Genomic DNA, 21,697 nt, shown 5'->3' on the forward strand with positions numbered 1-21,697 from the left:
GGGAGGGCTGTGCAGGTCACCAGCTTCACTTCTCCTCCAGAGTCATCTGAATCCAGTGACCAGATATTCATCAGGATGACTGGAGATGACCCAGCAGGAGGCAGTTGGGGTTAAGTGACTTGCCCAATGTCACACAGCTAGTGAGTGTCAGGTGTCTGAGGTGAGATTTGAATTCAGGTCCTCCTGACTCCTGCATTGGTGCTCTATCCACTGTACCACCTAGCTGCCCCTATTGGTATAAGATTTTTGTATAAGCATTTTTTTTTATTATTTGTATGGTCAATTATCTCAATAGTTTTCTTTACTGAATGAGCTCTGCATTCCTGGTAAAAATCCTGGTCATTGTGTATAGTCTTTGTTACATATTGCTGTGGTCTCATTGCTAACATTTTCTTTAAAATTTTTGTATTGATATTCACTTGGTCTATAGTTTTCCTTCTCTATTTTGACTCTCCCTGGTTTAGTAATCAAGACTATAGATGTGTCATAGAAGGAATTTGGTGGGTTACCTATTTTTTTAAAGAATATTTATGTAGTGTTGGAATTGTTTATGCCATGTTCAATTTCCTTTTCTAAGATAAAGTTATTTTATTTTTCTATTTCTATCATCTATTTCCTGATGTATTAATCTGGGCAATTTATATTTTTGTAAATGTTCATACATTTCATTTAGATTATCTGTTTTATTGGCATATAGTTGGGCAAAATTGTTCCTATATTTTCATTTGATTGTGAATTTACCTATTTCATTTTTGATACTGGTAATGTGGTTAGCTTAATGACTTAATCTTATTTTTTTCTCCTTGAAAATGAGCTCCTTGTTTTATTAACTTAGTGAGTTTTTTTCCCCTTATTTTCAATTTTGATAGTCCCTCTTTTTATTTTCAGGAATTTCATTTTGGTGTTTTAATTGGGAGTTTTTAGTTTTTAGGTTTTATAGTTTCTTTTTAAATTTAGGTACATGCTCAAGTCATTATCTTTTCTATCTTTCTGTTGTTGCATATTTAGAGATATACATCATTTTCCCTAAAGTACCACTTTGGCTACATCCCAAAAACTTTGGTATGTTTCATTTTTGTCATCTTTGATGAAATGATTGATGGTTTCTATGATTTGTTATTTGACCTACCCATTCTTTAGGGTGAAGTTATTAAGTTTCCATTTCATTTTTAATCTTGGCTTCAAGCAACCTTTATTGAATAGAACTTTGTTTTACATTATGATTGTAAAAATGTGATTAATATTTCTGCTTTTATTCATTTCTTGGTCAGGAGGTTTTTAAGCCCTAGTATATGGTCATTTTTTGTGAAGGTAACATGAAAAAAAAGATTATATTTCTTTCTATTTGCATTCAACATTATTCAGAGGCCTGTCATAGCTAACTTTTCTAAAATTCTATCCATGCTTTCTAATTTGGATTTATCTAGTTCTGAGAGTGGTAAACTTGAGTTCTCCTGCTATTACAGTTTTACTTTATTTCTTCCTATTACTCATTTAGCTTTTAGGAATTTAAATGCTATGCCTTTTAGCACATATATGTTTGGTATTGATTTTAATTCATTGTCTATAGTACTTTTTTAGCAAAATATATTTTTCCTATTTATCACTTTTGATTATTTTGTCTGAGATCACAGTTGCTATCTCTACGTTTCTTTAGCTGAAGCATAATAGATTCTGCTCTGGCCTCTTTTAGCTCTGTATCTTCTTGTTTCAAGTGTGTTTATTGTTGGAATTTGGTTCTAATTCATATTGGTATCCTCCTACATTTTATGGGTAAGTTCATTCCACTTAGAGTTATGATTGTTAATTGTTCATTTTCTCTTACTGCTTTTCTTTCTTTTTATTTCCTGCATCTTCTTTAAAAGTTTGTTTTGCTTTTTACCAATCTCTACTTTAATCTACCCTTCTTCCTATTTTTCATTTTTCCTTAGCACCTTTCCATTCTGTTTCTCTTTTTGGAGAAATGTATTTCTATACCCAAATGTGTGTCTGTGTCTGTGTCTGTGTGTCTATCTTTCCTCCCTTGCATCAGTTCAGATGAGAGTGAGGTTGATGTTTTGTCTGTTGCCTCCACACTTTCTCCTTATTGTATAGATTAATACTTGTGTATCTCATTCATGTGAAATAATTTGTACCCATTCTTCCCCTCCTGACCCCCTTGCCCCAGCATATATAACTAACAGAGCCACTACCAACTTTCTGTCTAGATCCTTTCTGATTTTTAATGATGATTAAAGTCTGAAAGCATACAGTTATAATCTTCTGTATAAGAAGGTAATCTGTCCTTGTTTAGTCCCTTAAGATTGCTCTTTTGTGTTTACTTTTTGATGTTTCTTTTGACTTCTGTGTTTCTTTGCCCAAATTTCTATGTCACTCTGATCTTTTCATCAGGAATGCTTGGGAACCTGTTTTATCATTGAATATTCATTCTTCCCCCCCTCCTCCTCAGGACTATACTCAATTTTGCTTGGTAAGTTGTATTTGGCTGTAAGCCTTAGATCTTTTATATCACATTCCAAGCTCTCTATTTCTTTGGCATGGTGGCTGCTAAATCTAATGTGATCCTGAGTATGGCTCCTTAGTACTTGAATTCTTTGTTTCTGGCCTCTTGCAGTGTTTTTTTTTCTTTAACCTCAGAAATCTGGATTTTTGGCTATAATATTACTGGGAGTTTTTAAATTTCTTTCAGGCAACTGATGGATGCTTTGAATTTCTACTTTGCCCTCTTGTTCTAAGGGATCTGGGCAGTTTTCATTTATGGTTTCTTGAAAATGATCTCTAGGCTGTTTTTTTGATCATGGCTTTCAGACTGTTTAGTGACTCCAACTGATCCTTCAATATTTTTCCCAGTCAGTTGTTTTTGCCATGAGATAATGCATATTTTCTTCTATTTTTTCAGTCTTTTGTCTTTGTTTTAACATATCTTTATGTCTCATGGAGTTATTTGCTTCTATTTGGTCAGTTCTAATTTTCAGAGAGTCATTTTCTTAGATAAGATGGTGGAAAAAGTATTTGAAGACCTGTCATATGGCAGGGGCATTAAATATGTACTATTTGACCCCACTGGACAGAACCTGGAAGCTGCAGAGAGACAGATTTTAGACTAGAAGTTGGAAAAACTTTTAAAAATAGGGGGATGACATGGTAAGGAGGATCAGCTTGATAGATGAGTGGTGGAGGATAGACTGGAGCGGAGAGAGGTGTGAGACAGAGAGACCAACCAGTAGGTTATTGCAGTAGTCCAGGAGTTAGGTGATGAGGTCCTGCATCAGTGTGGTGGCAGTCAGAGGGGAGAAGGAGGGTAAAACTCACAAATCCTTGGCAATTTTTTGCACATGGATGAGAGTGAGGAGTTGAGGATGACACTTAGGTTGTGATTCTGTGTAACTAGGGGAATAATGATTCTCTCAATAATGATAAAGGAATTTGGAGGAAAAAAAAGAAACTTGGGAGGGGGAAAGACTTAGGGAGTGGGCATGGGGAGAGAAAATGAGTCTAGTTTTGACCATGAAAAGATTTCCATGGGACATCCAGTTTGACATGCCCAGTAGACAGTTGGAGATATGAGATTTGGCAGACTGAGGAGACAGGTTGAATTGTATAAATAAATTTGAGAACCATCTGTATAAAGCTGATAGTTGAATTCATGGGAGCTGAAATTGTATGAATTTGTGAAATTGTATAGTCGAGAGAAGAGGGCCCAGGACAGACTAGATCAGGGGTGGGGAACCTGCAGTCTTAAGGCCACATGTGGCCTTCTAGGTCCTTGTGTGCAGCCTTTTGAGAGTCCAAATTATACAGAACAAATTCTTTTATTAAGGGAATTTGTTCTGTGAAGTTTGGATTTAGTCAAAAGACCACACTTGAGCACCTAGAGGGCCACATGTGGCTTCTAGGCCACAGGTACCCCACACCTGGACTAGATTGTTGAGTGCCATCCAAGGTTAAAAAGTATGACCTGGATGAAGATCCAGCAAAGGAAACTGAGGAGCAGTTTGAGAGGGGAACCAGGAGAGAGCATTGTCACAAAAACCTGGAAAAAAGAGAATATCCAGGAAAAGAGAGTGATAGTGTCAAAGACTTAAGAAAGGTCAAGAAGGGTGGTTACTAAGAAAAGGCCATTAGATTGGGGAATTAAGAGATGACTGGTAACTTTGGAGAGAGGATTCAGTTGAATGATGAAGTCAGAAGCCAGACTATAGAGAGGAAGAGGAAAGGAAGTAGAGGCATTGATTGTAGAAAAGCTTCTCAAGGAATTTAGCCACAAAAGAAAGATGATAGCTAGCAGGGATAGAAGCATCAATAAATGGAGGGTTTGTTGAGGAGGAAGACATGGAGCATGTTTGTAGGCAATAGTATAGACAAGGAGAGACTGAAGATAAGTGAGAGTGAGGGATGATAGAGGGAGTAAATCTGCTGGAGAAAATGGGATGGGATGGGTTCACTTGTGCACGTAGGGGGATTTGCTTTAGCAAAGAACTAGTTTTTCATGTGAGATCAGGGAGAAAAGGAGGAGAAAGTGGTGGAAAACATTTTGGTGATAGAATAGAAGGAGGGTAGAAGAATTGAATGAAATCTTAATGAAAGGTCTCATTTTTTTTTCAGTGGAATAAGGCTAAGTTTTCAGCTGGGAAGTTGGGGGCATGTGAGCTACTGGTGTTTCAAAGAGAGATAAAATGGTTCACAGTAGATGTTGTGGTGATTGTGACTCTGTCTCTTCTCCTGTGCTCTGTCTACACAACCACCTAACTGGCCCTTCCTAAGTCTCTTGCTTGGTTAGTATAATACAGAAATAGACAAATTAGAGTTAGTAGTCAATAAACATTTACTAAGTGCCTGCTATGTGTTAGGCACTGTGCTAAACATTGGAGATACAAATACAGAAAAAAGAAAGATGGTTCCTGCCTTCAAGGAACTTATAATCTAATGGGGGAAGGTGTAACACACTGAGAAGGGAGGTGGGAAATGTACCCAGCATAGTCAGAAAAGTCCCAAAGTAGTGCATTCAGGTGAGAAATGGGGAGATACCTGTGCTAATTTGATTCTTAAATTGGGGTTTTGGAGTTCATGGCCCCACCCTCCAATCCAGGGGGACAGAGGGTAGTGATGGGGTGCAGGAGTGCTAGGGCTGATGAAATCTGGAAGAATGATGAGGATTGTTCAATAATGAACTCCTTATAGCATGGTGAACTCCCATCAGTTAAGTCCCAAAGTGTTGCAACCAGATGAGAACCCAGTTTAGAGGCAAAAAAATCAACCCAACCGCAACAAAGTGTGGTCTTTGGTGCACTTCTGGCAATTGGTGGATTTGCTTTGTAACTTCTCCATCTAGTGGCTGTTTTATTCCATATTCAAGGCATGTGTTTGACTATATGGAGATATAAACAGAAGTCCACAGCAGTCATAAGTAGGCCTCTACTAACTACTAGGAATCTTTCCTGTTGCATTAGATGTATTGGAATCAGGAAGAGAGTCCTGGATTTGAAGAAGCAAATTGTAACATCCTCGGATGATACAGGAGCCAAGAAGTCAACTCATACCTTGCTGAAAATACCGCCTAAAACTTTTTATACTGGTGGTCCTCTACTCTCTACTTGAAGATCTCCAAGGAAGGGGACCCGACTTCCTTTAGTGATTGAATATTCAGCTTCTAAATAATTCATTTTAAAAAATTTGATTCCTTTTGTTTTTACGTGACTTTTGTCCCTTCTCTCCCCACCAAATTGAAAGCCATTCCTCGTAAGAGAGAATAAAAAAGAGGGAAAAGAGAGTTCCATTATTCATTCATTTTCTCAGTCCCCACATAGTCTCAGATTACTGCCTGTTCAGGACAAGAGGAGTCCAGTCCCCCATTAATGTACTTATTATAGTAGCAGCTGCTACTGTAGCCTTTGCCTACCCAGCAGCCAAAGTTATTGAAGACCCAGAAAAGAAAGTTCTTAACATCAAATTTTTAGGATCCCAGTATATGGAAGCTGGCACATGTGGTCCCCTATAGCCCTACAATGGAGGCAACCTTGGCCATCTTTCTAAGGGAGGGGAGTTGGGAGTGTCTACCCTTAGAGCTATTGTGGGATCAATTTTAGGTTTTAACATTACAACAATAATCCCAAATAACTTAGTTAACAATCTTACAATTTTCATAAGTGAGAACCAAATTGTTTTAGCTATGAAACAGGGTTAGCAGGGCTTAATAAAAATAACTGGTTTTAAACTGTTCTTTCTCACTGTCTTTTCATTTCAAAAAAATTCAGTTTAAAAGTTGCTTTGTCTAACACATTTCTGGCTCACAGTGGTCACTTAAGTTTTACAATATAAGAGAATTTTACTACAATTTAGAAATACAATAATGACACAAACAGTAAACTTCAGATGACATTAATTGCGTTTCCAAATCACATTAAAAACTGATAGAAGATTGGGCTTACCAAGTGCATAGGCTGGCTGGCTGACTGGCTTCTGACCTTGGTTTCCCCTCTCCCCACAGTTGCAGAACCTGGTTGTGGGGGTGGTCGATTTGAGATGGAAAGAGAAAGAAGGTACTGCTCCTCATGTGGAAGGGACTAAGGACCAGGGAGTGCTGGGAGTAGAGTCTAGCTTCTGAATTAAAGGTCTGGGTGCCATTGAGGGGGGGAATTTGGTGGATAAGGGGGAGGGTCCCCAAGGAACCTATGGGCTTCCTGATAGGGGTTGCTTGATTCTGGTGGAGTAAGAACAGATGTTCCAGCCTGTGGTAGTATGGGAGCCAGGGTTTGGGGGTTTAAGAGAAGAGGCTCATCTGCTTGCCTAGAGGGGTGGGCTTCATGGTGCCCAGGGGCCCAGGGCTGTTGCCAGTGGGGTCCCTACTGTAGCTGCTGTGCCTCCCCAGCTTGTTCCTTTTGCCAGGTGGGGGAGGTGAACTCAAATTCCCTACCATTTTTCTAACTTTTCCTCTGCAGCCCTAGCTCAGTCAGAGCCAGGAAAACAGGGTGAAGGATCTAATGGTTCTAGCTTTTCACTGTATCCTCAGCTCAATCAGTCAAGAGGACAGGGAGAAGACATTGTAGCCCTAGCCTGGGAAGAGCTGGGACCATGTGGAGGAGAATCTCTTAGTGGTTCTAACTTTTCACTGTGACCCGGTCTGGTCAGAGCTGGACCACAGGGAGAAATCACTGTAGCCCTAGCCTTGTCAGATGTAGGACCACAGAGAAGAGAATCTTAGTGGATTTTTCGGGGCTTTTATGCAAGTAAACTTCACCTCTGTGTCCACTCCTGAAAAACTTTGAAAGTGAGAGCTTTGAACCTGCCAGTCAAGATGAGTGGGACTCTGGAAAAGATCCAGTATTGCCTAGTCCACTCTTCCCCATACAGGAGAACTCAAAAGTTTTGTCTCTGAGGCATATCTTTTTCAGATCTATGCATTTTCCCAAATTATCTTAGTGCCAAATAGTAGCCAGAAAGAATTCAGTTACCTGGATCTATATTCCAAATGTTATTGCACAGTTCTCTTTCTGTGACCCAGGAAAGGAGTAAGTGCTAGCCCTATTCCAAACCTGCCTCTCTTTGATCAGTGAAGTGATTCCTTTTCCTTTACATAGATCTGAGAGAAGTTTACCCCTTCTTTTTTCCATCTTTCTCTTTACCTCCAGAACTTGGCCAAAGTCCAAGGAAATAGAGAATTTTTTTTTTTTTTTGCCAACAACCTTTCTTTAAGAGACCAATCTTTTTAGTCCAGGTAGTTTTTTCCCTCCTTGACTGGTTACATTTTGAATCTTACAAGGTGGCAGACTCAGAGGTTTTTACGCACAAAGCAAACAAATATAAACAGAAAGCATAGATAGTGATAGCTTTTCTTGGTCTTCCAGATTATACAGAGAGCAGGATCTTTTATAGTTTAGTAATCCTGTAGGATGGGAGTTGGGACTGAATGCCAGTAAGCGTAAGGAAACCCCCCCATAGCCGTGTTTGTCTCTTCAGCGGTGTCCCACCGAAGAATGAAGAAGAAAAAAAGTTGTGAAATTCCCAGAGTGTCCTCTGTCTAGGGGGAATTTTGCCGGCCACAATGGCCTTGGGACAGTCAAGCCTTCCTAAGTGTTTGAAGGACCTCCCAGCTAAGAGAAGGGAAAAAGATAGGCTTACCTTTGGATTAGAGGGGGTCTGATTCAGAGACTCTGCTCCATGTGGAGGGGAAGGTCAGAGTCAGGGACCCTAGTCCACCCAGGAGTGTCAAAAACTATTGGGGTTTCATGATGTATTGGGGTGAAAGTGTCTCAAAGAATTCAGTCAGACCATCTCTAATCCAAGTATAGGCATTTATTGAGATGTGATACCTCTCATGAGGGGAAGCTAGGTGGTGCAGTGGATAGAGCACCAGTGCAGGAGTCAGGAGGACCTGAGTTCAAATCTCACCTCAGACACTTGACACTCACTAGCTGTGTGACCTTGGGCAAGTTACTTAACCCCAGTTGCTTCATCATGGGTCATCTCTAGTCATCCTGATGGATTCAGATGGCTCTGGAGGAGAAGTGAGGCTGGTGACCTGCATAGCCCTCCCTCACTCAAAACAAAGTCAAGTGCAAGTCATGTCATTATTTCTCTGATGGCATGGTCTTCTTTGGCAATGACAGATGAACACAAGATTGGCCATGTGACCTCTCATGAAGTGGGCTAAGTTCCAAGAGGAAACGGCAACTTCAGAGAAAGCAAGATGGACTTTTATAGGATAAAAATGCTGATCACACAATCAAATTTACATTGAGTATAGGAATATGACTAATATTAAAAAGGCAGGAGGAGTTTGTTAAGGGATTAGATAATGGAGGAAGGGTCCCACCTATGGTTTGATGGTTAAACATTCTGGCCATGCTGCCCTCCAATTGACTAGCTATTGTGGTCCTGTCTTTTCAAGATAGTTAGGTATTGTGGTCCTGTCTTGGGCTAGATGGATGATGTGATTGGGACTGAATACAAGAACGCACCTATTGAAATATGTGGGAATGGGTCTGGGGGCAGTGGCTGGGTTCCCACACCTGCTGTTTCTGTGAGAACTATGAGTTTCAGCGACACACCTGTTGTAGTGATTAGTGAGGCATATATGAGAAAGGACATTGGCTGGTGGAGGGAGATCTAGGTAGGTACATTGGGCCTGTAATGAAATTAGAATATTGGGTTTGGGGGCAGCTCTATTAGGACTCTATCACTATTATGTTCATATACCACAACTTGTTTCATTCATATACCCGAACTGAAGAGGGGATGCCTCAATTTCCAATTTTTGGCCACCACAAAAAACTGCTATAACATAATTTTTTTTAAAGTGATCTCTTTGGGATATAGTGATATTGCTGTGTTAAAGGGTATGCACATTTTTATAGCCCTTTGGGTATAGTTCCAGATTGCTCTCCAAAACAGTTGGATCAGTTCATAAATCCACCAACAATTCATTAGTGTTCTAATTTTCCCACATCTTCTCCAACATTTATCACTTTCCTATTTTGCCATGTTAGGCAACCTGGTAGGTATGATGTGGAACGTTGGAGTTGTTTTCATTTGCATTTCTCTAATCAATAGTGATTTAGAGCATTTTATCATATGAAAGCTGCCTGTTCATATCCTTTCAATGTCAGCTATTTTTTACTGCTATTAGAAATCAGGAACCAGTCGTTCTTATTTCATAAAGCCCTTTGGAAAAAGGCCCTGCCTTAATAATGTCTATATTTTAAATTATTTATTATACTATGTCTTAAGAAAATCTAGGTTCAGATCCTGACTCTGACATTAGTCATATGACCTTTGGGTAAGTCACATAACCTTTCAATGCCTCAGGCAACAATTTGGGACTTAATGTCACTGGCAGATCAGTTCATCTCTGTTGGTGAAAGATTAGTGACTGGGTGGCCTGCCTCCTGGCTGTTCTCAAACAAGATGTTCCCATTTTCTTCCTCTCTGCATTTTCACCTCAGAATTAGGACTGGGTTTTCTCCTCAACTATATCTTGGTTTTCCTGGTTTTTTGTTCAAGTCTCAGTTAATTCCTTCTGTGAAAAGCCTCACCTTTTGTTACTTAATACTAGTGCCTTTCCTCTGAGATAATTTCTAATTCATCCTGTATATCTCTTGTTTGTACTTAGTTGTTTATAATCCCATTAGATTATAAACTCCTTGAGGGCAGAGACTTTTTTTTTCATCCCTAGTCATGCCTGACATGTGCTATTATTCAGTCTTGTCCAAGTCTTGGTGACCCCCTGGACCATAGTGTCCATGGGGTTTTCTTGGCAAAGATACAGGAATTGATGGGAGGTGATGGGACCTGGACCCCTCAAAGGAAAAAGGCCACATCTTTGAAAGCTACCCAGTCCCTAAATTTTACCATACATTTCAGTAGCCCAAATGATTGGTACTTCCACCCAAGGCACCTGACCTACTCCAGCCCACCTAGATCACCTAATTGGCTTACTTGATAGCCTTTCACTGTCTGCAGCTAGCCCACCCCAGACTACTTACCACTCCTTAGTCCATCCAGATCCTTTCACTGCCCTTTTTGTATATAAGCATCAGTCTTACCCCTTTAAGTTCCAGATTCCCTAAGAATCTCACCCACAGTATTGGCCTTACAGTAAACTTCGCCACTTTAACCAGAGAAGGGTTTGAGTTTGTGAATCATTCCAGGGGGACTGTGAGAAATGTGCTCACCCAAGACAGAAAATAATACTCACTGTGAAGCCAGGAAAACTCTTATTTTATTTTATTTTATTTTTATCCTACATTTTTAGTGAACTTTGCTCTGACAAATGCAAAGCTTTTTATATTGTTCCCAATTTGAATTTCCTACCTTGCTCTTCATTGGCCTAGCTTCCTGAACCTCCCACTTCCTGTTCTCCTCCGTGATAGGTTCCCTTCAAACAGCTCGTTAAGCATGCATACAAACTTCTGACCTTTTACCTCATTAGAAGCCTGACTCTGCTTGGTCATGATTCTGATTAGAATCAGTCACCTCTGGCTTACATTCTGCTATCACTCAAAGCTGAGAGTTTTATCCTGTGGAAACAGAATTCCTCCTTTTGTTTCCCACAGGGACGTTGCCTGTACCCTGACATTTTGAGGTTCCCCACAACCCTAAACCACATCAGAGTGATTTGCCATTTCCTTCTCTAGTGGATTAAGGTGAACAGAGCTGACATGATTTGCCCAGGATTTGCTCAGATAAGTATCTGAGGCTGCATTTGAACTCAAGTCTTCCCGACTCTAGGCCCAGATAGAGTCATTTAACTGTCTCCTACCTGGTACATAGTAATCCATTAATAAGTTGTAATAGTAATTTAAATAGAAAGATCTTTCTCATTAATTAATAGGCCCATATGATCTGGAAGCCTGGGTCACATGTGGTGGGAGAAGCTTGTTGAAGAGGCAGAACAGGAAGGGTGGAGTGGAACCAGGAGGAAGTGAGTGGGGTCAGGTCAGAGGGGAAAGAATGCAGACCAACTGACACAGGCCAACTGACACATTGTGACAGTTGATAGTGAGAAGGCCCTGGCTGAGGGAGGGGAGGTTTGAGAATGGCTCTGCCCTCTGCTGTGGTCATGTTTATTAACTTCATTGTCACCATGATGGATTTTGCTTTCTGGTTCTGGGATTTGGCTTTCTAGTGCTTAAATAAATGTTTTTCTTCTGCCTTTTATGTGGAGAATCTTTTATATTTTGTGATTGAGAACTATGCTGGCATATTCATAGTCACCACCAGTACTGTGAATATGGTCTTGGCAATACATAAGTGCTTGCTGATTTTTCGAGTTAGAAGGAATTCCTCACTAGAAAGAGAAAGAAAAGAAGCATTTGTTAAACATCTACTATGTACCAGGCATATCTCATTTAATCCTGTTGGGAATTCCTTTGACCAAGGTTTATCCCCAACCAAGCAAGTGAGAGTCTGATGACTGTAGGTCAAAGATAGCAGGTCAGACTGAAAAGAAAAGAAAATTTGAAGTACACTAAGGAAGACAGCTTGGCCTAGGAGTGGTTTAAATTGCTTAAGAGTTCAGTTTGGAATTTGATAGCTTCTTAGACCCTTTTGGACCAGTGCATCATTGGCATTGGGGGCATAATGGAATTAGGGAGAACCTTGGGGTCTCAGGAGTTGCCAAAGATCAGGTTTGTTCCAGTAAGATAATGTTTCTTTTGTAGTTAATCTAAGAATCCCCTGTATTGGCATGGAACCTGTAAGATAGTGGAGGCTTCCTTCAGATAGAATCTTCCAGACTTGACCTGTTGAATAAAAGGCAAGTGGAGGATCTGCTCATTTAGACAACCCTTAGCTTGTGTTTCCTTGATCTTAAGGATGACTTGGCTGTGGAGCAGATGTTTTGTCCAGATTACACAGGTTTATTCAACTTGAGGGCTTTTCCATTTTAAGTTATGGACAGTGACTGCTTTTTGTCTCTGTTTCCACCAGTGCCTGGAACTTCACAAATGCTTGATAAGTGCTGGTTGACTTGATGACTTAGAGAGAATTTCTCCCTAGGAAGGAGAGGAAGGGAAGGCAAGAAAACTAGGAGTATCACAAAAATCCTGGGAGGTAGGTGTTATTTTAGTGTTCATTTTACAGTTGAGGAAATTGAGACAGGGGTTAAGTACTTTCTCAAAGCACACAGCTAATAAGTATTTAAATCTCAGGATTTCCAGACTCCAAGTCCATCTCTGTCCGGTGAGACATTCAGCTGCTTTGGAAGAAATGAGAAATCCATTGGGAAGGGCCCTTGGAGATGACATAGTCCAACTCCTCTTCCCTGTTTTATGAATGAGGAAATTGAAAAGGGAAATATCTTGTCTTTATTACAAAGTTAGTATATACCACATGGGCTTGATAGACAACCCAGGTCCCCTTACTTCAGAGAGCAAAACATAAGGAAAAAACCATGGTAGGCAAAGTGATTAATTTTCTGCAGGCAGTTGGACAGGTGATCTTAATTGTTGCCGGACTATCTCATTAGGACTAATCTGAAAACTCTTAACAAAATGCCTTAATGTATATTTTATCAAAGATGCGTCCCACAGACACATAAGTCCCAACTATAATATTTGAGTTAGCTGGGAAATGTCTGAGAGCTACTGTCCTGTCTTAGGGTGGGCTGCTCAAGTTTCTTTATATTCAACAACTTGTCTGTATCCCTTCCTGTCTATCTTATTCCTTTAGCATTTAGATATCTCCTTTTTGGTGCCAGGCATTGTCTTAACTAAGCATTTTACAATATCTCATTTGATCTTCATAAACAACCAGGTAATTGTTCCCCCCCTCCCTTTAAAGATGAAGAAACTGAGGCAAAAAAGGTTAAAAACTTGCCCAAGGTCACAATATCTGAATTTATTTTCCTGACTCTATACCCACTGCTGTTCTCTACTGTAAAATCTAGAGCATCTAAATAAATATTAAGTGCTTACTTTGTTTCCACCTGGAGGTTCCCTAAGAAAACAGATTCTGGAGCTGGTTCTCACATGCCTTGGTGGAGAGGGTTTCTTCATTATGAATTCTCTATCTCAGTCCAAAAACTTGGTGCAGGGTACTGTCAAGTGCTTTTCTGTGGCATAAATCCCCAGAATAAAATCTGATGAGTGTTTGCCAGAAGGATTTGATCTCTTTTACCAGGAAATCCCTATTACTCATGTTAAGTATCTTTCTCTGTCTTTTAATTTTTTTGTTTTGTCAAATCTATGTAATTATGGTTTTAGAATCTCTCACTAGAGAATTGAAGCTTGGTAGCTCAATGGATAGATCTTCTGACCTGGAGTCAGGAAGACCTAAGTTGAAATGTGGCCTCAGACACTTAGTAGTTGTGTAATGCTGGGCAAGTCACTTAACCCCCTTTGCCTTAATTTCTTCACTTATAGAATGAGGCCAAAAAGGAAATGGCAAATCACTTCAGTACCTTTGTCTAAGAAAACCCCAAATGGGGTCACAAAGAGACAGGACTGAACAACAACCAATAGGAAAAGATTTGGGAGACTTGAGTAAGAGCAGTGAAGCAGTCTTAACTCACCTGATTTACTGGGGCTCAGCATTGAATTAAACCTTCAGCCTGAACTGGGACCAGTTATTGGTAAAATTCCAACAGTAGTGTGATGCCATCTAATTAGCATTTATAATGAATCTATGGTGGATTTCTTTGTAAGAGGGAACAATCTGTGCCAAAGGAAGTGCATGAAGGGTTTTAGTTTTGAATTTTTAGTTTGAATTCATTTTTTTTTCAGAGTAGTTACAAATTTGACTACAATCAGCACAGCCTGCTTACTTAAAAAGAACAACAAAAAATTTCACCAGACCTTATTTGCATTCTGCTCTATGGCCGGTGATGCCACTTAGGCTTTTCCCCGTGGGAAAACCGTGTGTTAGATGAGGGAAGTGATTTTGAATGACAGGATCATAGCTTTGCACGGAAGGGACCCTGGAGCTTCATCTAGTCTAACCACCTTCTTTTACAGATGAGGAAACTGAGTCTCTGAGAGGCTAAGGGGCTTGCCCCGGGTTACACAGGTAGTTAAGAACAGAAGAGGTTAAAATAGAGCCAGGATCTTCTGCCTCTTCCCCAGCAGCGCTCTGACATAGGTAGGACACAGTTCCATCTGACCCTTCGTTAGACTCATCATAAGATCCCCTTATTGAGAAGATGTAAAGGAACAGCAAGGGCTAAGTCAGTACAAGAAATATCTAGGGGTCTCTGATGAAACTGCCGCCTTCCTTAAGGACCCAATGGAGTTTTATGCCTATTCGAGCCGGTCTTTTTGTGGAGGTGAATCCCATCTATTTAGTACAAGACAATCATTAGAATCAACCGAGGGAACCAAATAGTGGTCAGGACAAGAGATTGTTATTACACAGTGGCGCTCTGCAGGTACAAAGAGGAAAGAAACCATTTCCTTCACGGAGCCTGTACCCCTTAGAGGTCCATCTACAGGATTGTGCAGGTGAAGACACTGAGGCCCAGAGCGGTGGAGCATGACTAGGGGCGCCCAGGCGGACAGCAGCCCCACCAGGAAAGGCTGGACAGTTCCAAAGGGCCTAACTGAATACGGGATCTTAGATGGGGGCAGGGCGGGGATCTCCGAGCCGGCTCGTGGGTTTCACTCGTATCTCCAGTCCTAAGCCAGCCTTGGTCCGGGAAGGCCCCTCTGCCTGTTGGAGTGAGGAGCTCTGACCTCTCCGGTGAGATCTCCCTAGGCCCGGGGGTCCCCCCCACCCCGCAGCCCCGTGGGTTCCCCTCCAATTCCCCCTGGAGCCTCCCCCTTCGGCGCGCTCCGCAGCAGAGGGACCGCAGGCACAAAGCGCGGCCGGCCCGGCAGGTTCGTGGTTCCCGGGCTGGGGAAGCACGCTCCGAGGCCGCGTCAGGTCGTGGAACGCCAAGTATCCATTTGTATCCTTCGGCGCGTCTGGCGGCCAATGAGCGGGGCGGGCGCGGCCGGGGGCGGGGCTTCGCGGGCCGTACTAGAGAGGCCGGCAGGGCGCGCGGCTCGGGCGGTCGGGCTGCAGCGGCGGGTCCCCTGGTCCTGCCCCTTCTAACCCTAAATGCGCTCTGGGTGAAGTGGCTCCTCCCGGGGGGTGCCCGCTGTTTTGGTGGCTGGCTTTCTGCGGGCAGGAGGAGCCGGGAGCGGAGCGGAGACAGGAGGAAAAAACGTCAGCCGAGGCTGGGCGGCCCCGCACGTGGCCCGTCCGCCCCGTCCAGGTCCACCCCGGCCCGAACCCCCGGAGGACGTCCCCCGCGGGGCCTGTGCTCGCCCACGGAGCCCCGGCCGCCCAGGAGCAGAGGCGGCGGCCGTCTCGGGGCCCCTGCGTGCGGGGGCACCCACTGAGGCCGCCAAGAGCTGGGCTCTGTCAGCCTTGGGGTGCGCGTGGGGCGGTGGGCGAGCCCCAAGGCCGGGCGGGGGGCGGAGGCCTCAGGGAGAGTAAGCGTGAGCGGCGCCCCGACTGCAGGGCACTCCCTCGAGCCATGGGAGCTGCCCCCGGGCTCGGCTCAGACACCCACGGCCAAGGGGAACCCCTCTCTCGGCCCTTGCGAGGAAGTGGGGTGGAGGGGTGCAGTCCTCCGAACGTTGGGTGTGGGTCAGGCCTATGGCACACCTCCATGCAAGACGTCCACACTTAATTTTTGTCTTCTGAGATCAGGAGGGGCCAAAGGTGTGGGGCAGGGGAGGCCATTCTCTAGGACAGGTCAGAAAGTCTCACTAGGCTAGGAGTGGGGCGGTGGTTGTGGGGAAATTTGGAAAGATTTTTGTGGGTGAAGGGGTCCTCCCGTGTTGTGTGTGCATAAACGGGAGTGATCGATAGGTCAGTGGGAGGCATCAGTTTATCAGACGTTCATGTGCCCGGCACTGTCAGCCCAGGCCCGAGGCGGGATGGCTCAGAAATAAACACCTGTCTTCCTAGAAACTTTTTCTATAGGCTCGGGGTGGGGGGTTGTTGACCTGAAAACTTGGTTAGAGAAAAGGCAACAGGCTAAATGCATAAATTTTATGATTTAATTAATTAATCAATTCCCCATAAAGAAAACGGTTACATAGCGCTATGGAGCCAGGATCAGAACTGGCTGCCTGAGTACAGAAATTGACTGTCAAGTACATTTTGCCATGAGAAAGGAGTTCTCACACTGTAAACACATTGTAATTAGGTTTTGTGATCCCAGGCTATGGGCATCTTCCTTCTGTAGCATGCCTTTGTGATTCAAGGTAAGGAAAAGTCCCATCACCCAGATTGCAGACATCCTGTTCTAAACAGGCCTTTGAAATTGTTTATTCACAACCCAAGGTGTAGGCTTCCTCTAAACAAAGGAGACTATTAGGTCCAGACTCTTCTTAATTCAAACTTTGGCCCTTATTAAAGTCTAAAATTTATATTAAATATTAACATTCCCTCCTTTTGGTCAAAGGCAAGCCGAAGGCTTCACCTGTAGACCAACAAAGATATGAAAAACTAAATCTTCATGTAGGTCTTGGGAAAGCTGTCTCTGTCTGATGTCATCTTCTTCAGGCCCTTTCAAACTTGGAGGGCATGGTCCACACAGAAGCAGGGGCAATGGAGGTGACAGATGGATCCAAGAGTCTACACAGAAAACCTGACATGGTCTCCCAGAAAATATACGATTTGATAGTTGACATGAAACAATACAACATAGTTAACATGGCTAAAGGCACTTAGCAATAGATTAGTTTCCCAGCCACGCAGGGCTAGGTTCAAACAACACATTGAAGTTTTTTGTTTTTTTGTTTTTTTCCAGTTCACAAAATTGCATTTTTACATTGTCAGGTACGGATGGCTCACAATAGACTAGTTTTGAAAGGGAGATTTACATGTCACCAATATAAACAAGAAAACTTAAATATGAACCATACAAATCAGTGCTAACTAAACAATTACCAATGTTAACTAACATTAAGTTGCTTGTATCCCAGTAACCAATTGTTAAGTTACATTTAAACAAAACTTTTTGAATCCCAGATTTCTCAGGTAGTTATCTGATACCTAGATATCTTTTCTTTGACAATAGGTTTTATTCTTGGGATAGTTCAAAAAGAAAATTCTACCTTTCTGGTTCAAATCTAGAAGTTCCCAGATACTTCTGATAGTATAAATTAGTACAATTACTTAAAATTTGTTCTCCATTTTTGAAAATTCAGAAAATTTCAGTTTATCTTATTTGCTGTTTCAGTTTTTACCTAAATCTTCTACCTGCAATAAGAATCCTTTAAAATGTGAGAGTTCAACCATAAAATGAACTCATCTGCCCTTTAAATTATTGGACAGGTACTTTAACAGAGAAGAAATAATTTACCACTATCTTATACAATCTTGTGCAAAAATCCAGATTTGAGATCTTATTATCAAAAGCATGATAAATTTTAGAAGCCAATCATATACTCCTGTATATAATTCTTAGAGGAATCAGTCTGATCCTGTTTCTTTTCCTCAAAATTTGCTCTTATTACTTAGTCTAATCATTTCCTTGATATTATCTCTATATTATATTTATTTTTATTTGGCCAGGAAGTAGGTTAAAATTGTAAGCTATTCATTCCTGCATCCCATTTTAGTAACTCAGAGATGCTCCAATTTCCATTTATTATTTGAGAGACTTAGTTGTACTTACAGAACTTCTTAATTACAAAGATTTGCTATAAAAGAAAAAGAGGGACAATGTTAACAGAAGGAAAGAATTTCCTTAGTTCTGGTTGATTCCAGGAATAAGCTGTTATCTGACATGTGAGGTCACCAGGTGCTGAAAGCAGGGCTTAGAGATAATCAGGTGGGGAATTTCCTTTTTCAGAAAGGAAATAGCACATTTGGGAAATAGAGTTAGGAAGATCCTACCTAGGCCGTGTCCAAGGTCATCTTCAAAACTTTTCCTTGCATCCACCGTTAGCCTGCAGCACATGTCAATTGGCTTTATGATAACTTAGACAAGTATTCCTGTAATCAGAGCTTCAAACAATAGTAAATTGCAGTCCCAGTCTTATATAGCAAATCAGTATTGGCTGGTATCCTTCAGAGAAAATACTTTCTCACTCTTTAAACCATCTGAAATGGACACAAAAGTGTCCAGAACAACTATCTAGGAGCAAGAGGGGTTTAGATAATCCATATTTATTCCCAAATCTTATCTGTCTTTCATAGTTTCAATCAGAACTTAATTTATCTTTTCAAATCTCTCAGCCCTATTACCCAGATTATTCCATTTGCCTTTGCATTTTAACCATAAGACAAGATAGCTCCTAAGTTATTACTTTTTACTAGCATAACTCATTCCAGCTTAAATAAAGCAAAGAGGTTAATGACTAAATTTATAATTTGATGGAATTATGTCTTTGTTTCACAAGTTGTTATTCTTCCCTAATTATACTCACTCTGGAAGAATGAGATACTTCAGGAATTAAATCATTTACATATAATAAATTCACACACAAATTTTAACTCTGACTTAGACCATAGAATGACTACAAATTCAGATCAAAACAGTTTAATTTAACAGTATATTATTTCTGAAATTTTAGTAGGCCTCCAAAGAATCACACATGATTTTTCAAAACATTTTTTCTAAAAGTATTTCCCTTTCTTAAAAACAGTTGAAACTTTATTTTGATATTCACTAAACATTTATGAAGGAAACTAGTTGGAAACTTTTAAAATGCTTGATATCTCTTTTTTTCTTAAGCAAAATAAACCCTTAAAACTGGAATTCATTAAAGCTGAGTTGTTACAAAAATGTTCTTAAGTAATATGAATTTCCAAAGTATTATAACAAACTGAATTCTTAATTATTGCAGTATTCCTAGATGTAAGAGACTGACTCACAGAAAAACACTGTTGCTTTTTAAATCATTTTTTTTTTTTAAACAATGGGAACATCTTAAGGTGAGTCTTAAGTAGTTTACAAAAATTTCTGCACATGTTCTAATTTCAGATAAAAATAATATTAGATTTCCCAGTAAGATTACACAAAAGGCTCACATGTTTTGCTGGTCACTTGTTATTGACCACAGAAATTTGCTATAGAAGGAAAAAGCAGGGACATGTGACATACCAAATATGACAGGATAAAACATTCTTTACTGTTTGAATTCAGATGGGAGTGAAATTCCCCAATCATGCAGTATCTGTTTCATAGCCAGACTCAGGAATAGACAGGTGAGAAACATTCCTTTTTAAAGAAACACAATAAGGAAACTGAGCCAGGGGGATCCCATCCTAGATTGAGTCTAGAACTGTTCCCTTGGTGTTTCCTTTCCAGATACAAACTTCACCTGTTAACAGTACAGGATTACATTCCCTCTGAGTAGCTTTTGGCATTTGTCTCAGATACTGATTTAATGTAGACAACTATACCCAAATTCAAACTCAAAACCCTAAATAGTTATGGTCCCAAATGACTTTACCTTAAACAGCAAGTCTCACTTACAGTCAGGTAACAGTTATCTCCACTCTCTTGGAGTTACAATAAACAGTAAAGATTTACCAGGACACACACACATAAGGGATTACATTTAGCATCTTTCCTTCTCAAATTTAAAACTTTACTGATGTAAAAGCCAATTATTACAAATTCTCTCTATCTATTACCACTTCTGTGCAAGTAATATTCATTATTTACAATCTGCATTAACCAATCAAATTCCTTTACTAGGACTGATGATCTTACCCACAGGAATGGGAGGACTGTTCTGAATGGACAAAAGGAATTTAAATAAAGTTTTCACTCCACTGTGGGACTGTTCTGAATGGGCAGAGGGAATCTAAAGAAAGTTTTCACTCCATTCCCTCCTTTCCATATATAGGAATCACTTAACAATGTTAGGTTTCAACATTCAAACAGTAATCCCAAATAACTTAGTTAAGAATCCTACAACTTCACAGAACATAGCCAAATTGTTTAGCTTTTAACTTTTTTAACAGACAAGGGTGAAAATACCTGGTTTTCTAAATAACAATTACAAAACATTATAAGACAAAGTTAGCAGGACTGATAAAGTAACATAACTGGTGTTACACAATTTTCCCAACATCTTCTAGTTTCAAAAAAATTCAAATTAAAAATTGTTCTAACACTATTTCTAGATTACAGTGGTCACTCAATTTTCACAATCTAAGAGAAATTCAGAAATACAATCCTAGAAATAGTTTTAACACAACAATAACTGTGATGGTATAATTTGCATTTCCAGAAATTATTGATCTTATTACTTTTAGTAATTAAAACTACTTCAAAGTTAACAATTACATTAGAAAGATAATAATGTTGTATGTAATGTTGACCTGAAAACTTGTTGAAGAAAAGGCAACATGGCTAAATGCATACATTTTATGATTTAATTAATTAATTGATCAATTCCCCATAAAGAAAACAGTTACATAATGCATCATGGAGCCAGAAATGTTCTGGCTACCCAGTGCAGAAATCCTCTGGCTTATATACATTTTGCCATGAGGAGGAAACTCTATTAACTAAGCAAATCATAAATTCAGTAAGACAAGACAATTAACAAAGCAATGTCAATCAAATGTTGGGATTCCAAGCTGGGTAAACATATGTCTCGGTGACAAGGAAGGAAGGAAATCCCACCACTAGCAAGTGGCAGGCTTCCTGCCCCAAACAGATAACTGATGCAGGAAAGGGCAAACAATGTTCAATAGAAACCCAGGATGCCTATTTTTCTTTACCATTAATATCCCATAACATAGTATGTGTCCATTATTCAAGATATGTCATAGGTTAAAGGTCTCCCAAGGAGTGCAGAGTCAGCTCTGGCTGGCTTTTGCTGACACAGGAAGAGGCACTCTCTGAGTCCGCTTCAGAGAGAACAAAGAGATTATTCCAAAAATTTATAGTAAACATTATCAGTAACATATATCACTCATTATGTTAAGCATTTTACAGTCATTTTATCATTTTGATCCCATAACAACAAGCACAGTTATTTTTACAAATTAGAAAATGGGTCAAACAGAGATAAAATGCTTTTTTTTGCAACTGGAACAAAGAAGTGAAGCTTATCAAGAGCAGAGAAACTGATGTCCCAGTGGTGATTTTTGTAGGCAGAGTTTAAAGAATGCTTACTACAAGCCTGATTCTTCCACGTTTCCCCCAACCTCCCACAGCAGAATTTACCGAGCCCCTAAGGCGATATGCAGGTGCTGGGACAGGGCGGAATGTCTAGGACCTAGGTGGCATTTCCAAGTTTTACCT

Source organism: Notamacropus eugenii, chromosome 6 (assembly GCF_028372415.1).
Source record: "Notamacropus eugenii isolate mMacEug1 chromosome 6, mMacEug1.pri_v2, whole genome shotgun sequence".
In the NCBI taxonomy this organism is placed as follows: domain Eukaryota; kingdom Metazoa; phylum Chordata; class Mammalia; order Diprotodontia; family Macropodidae; genus Notamacropus; species Notamacropus eugenii.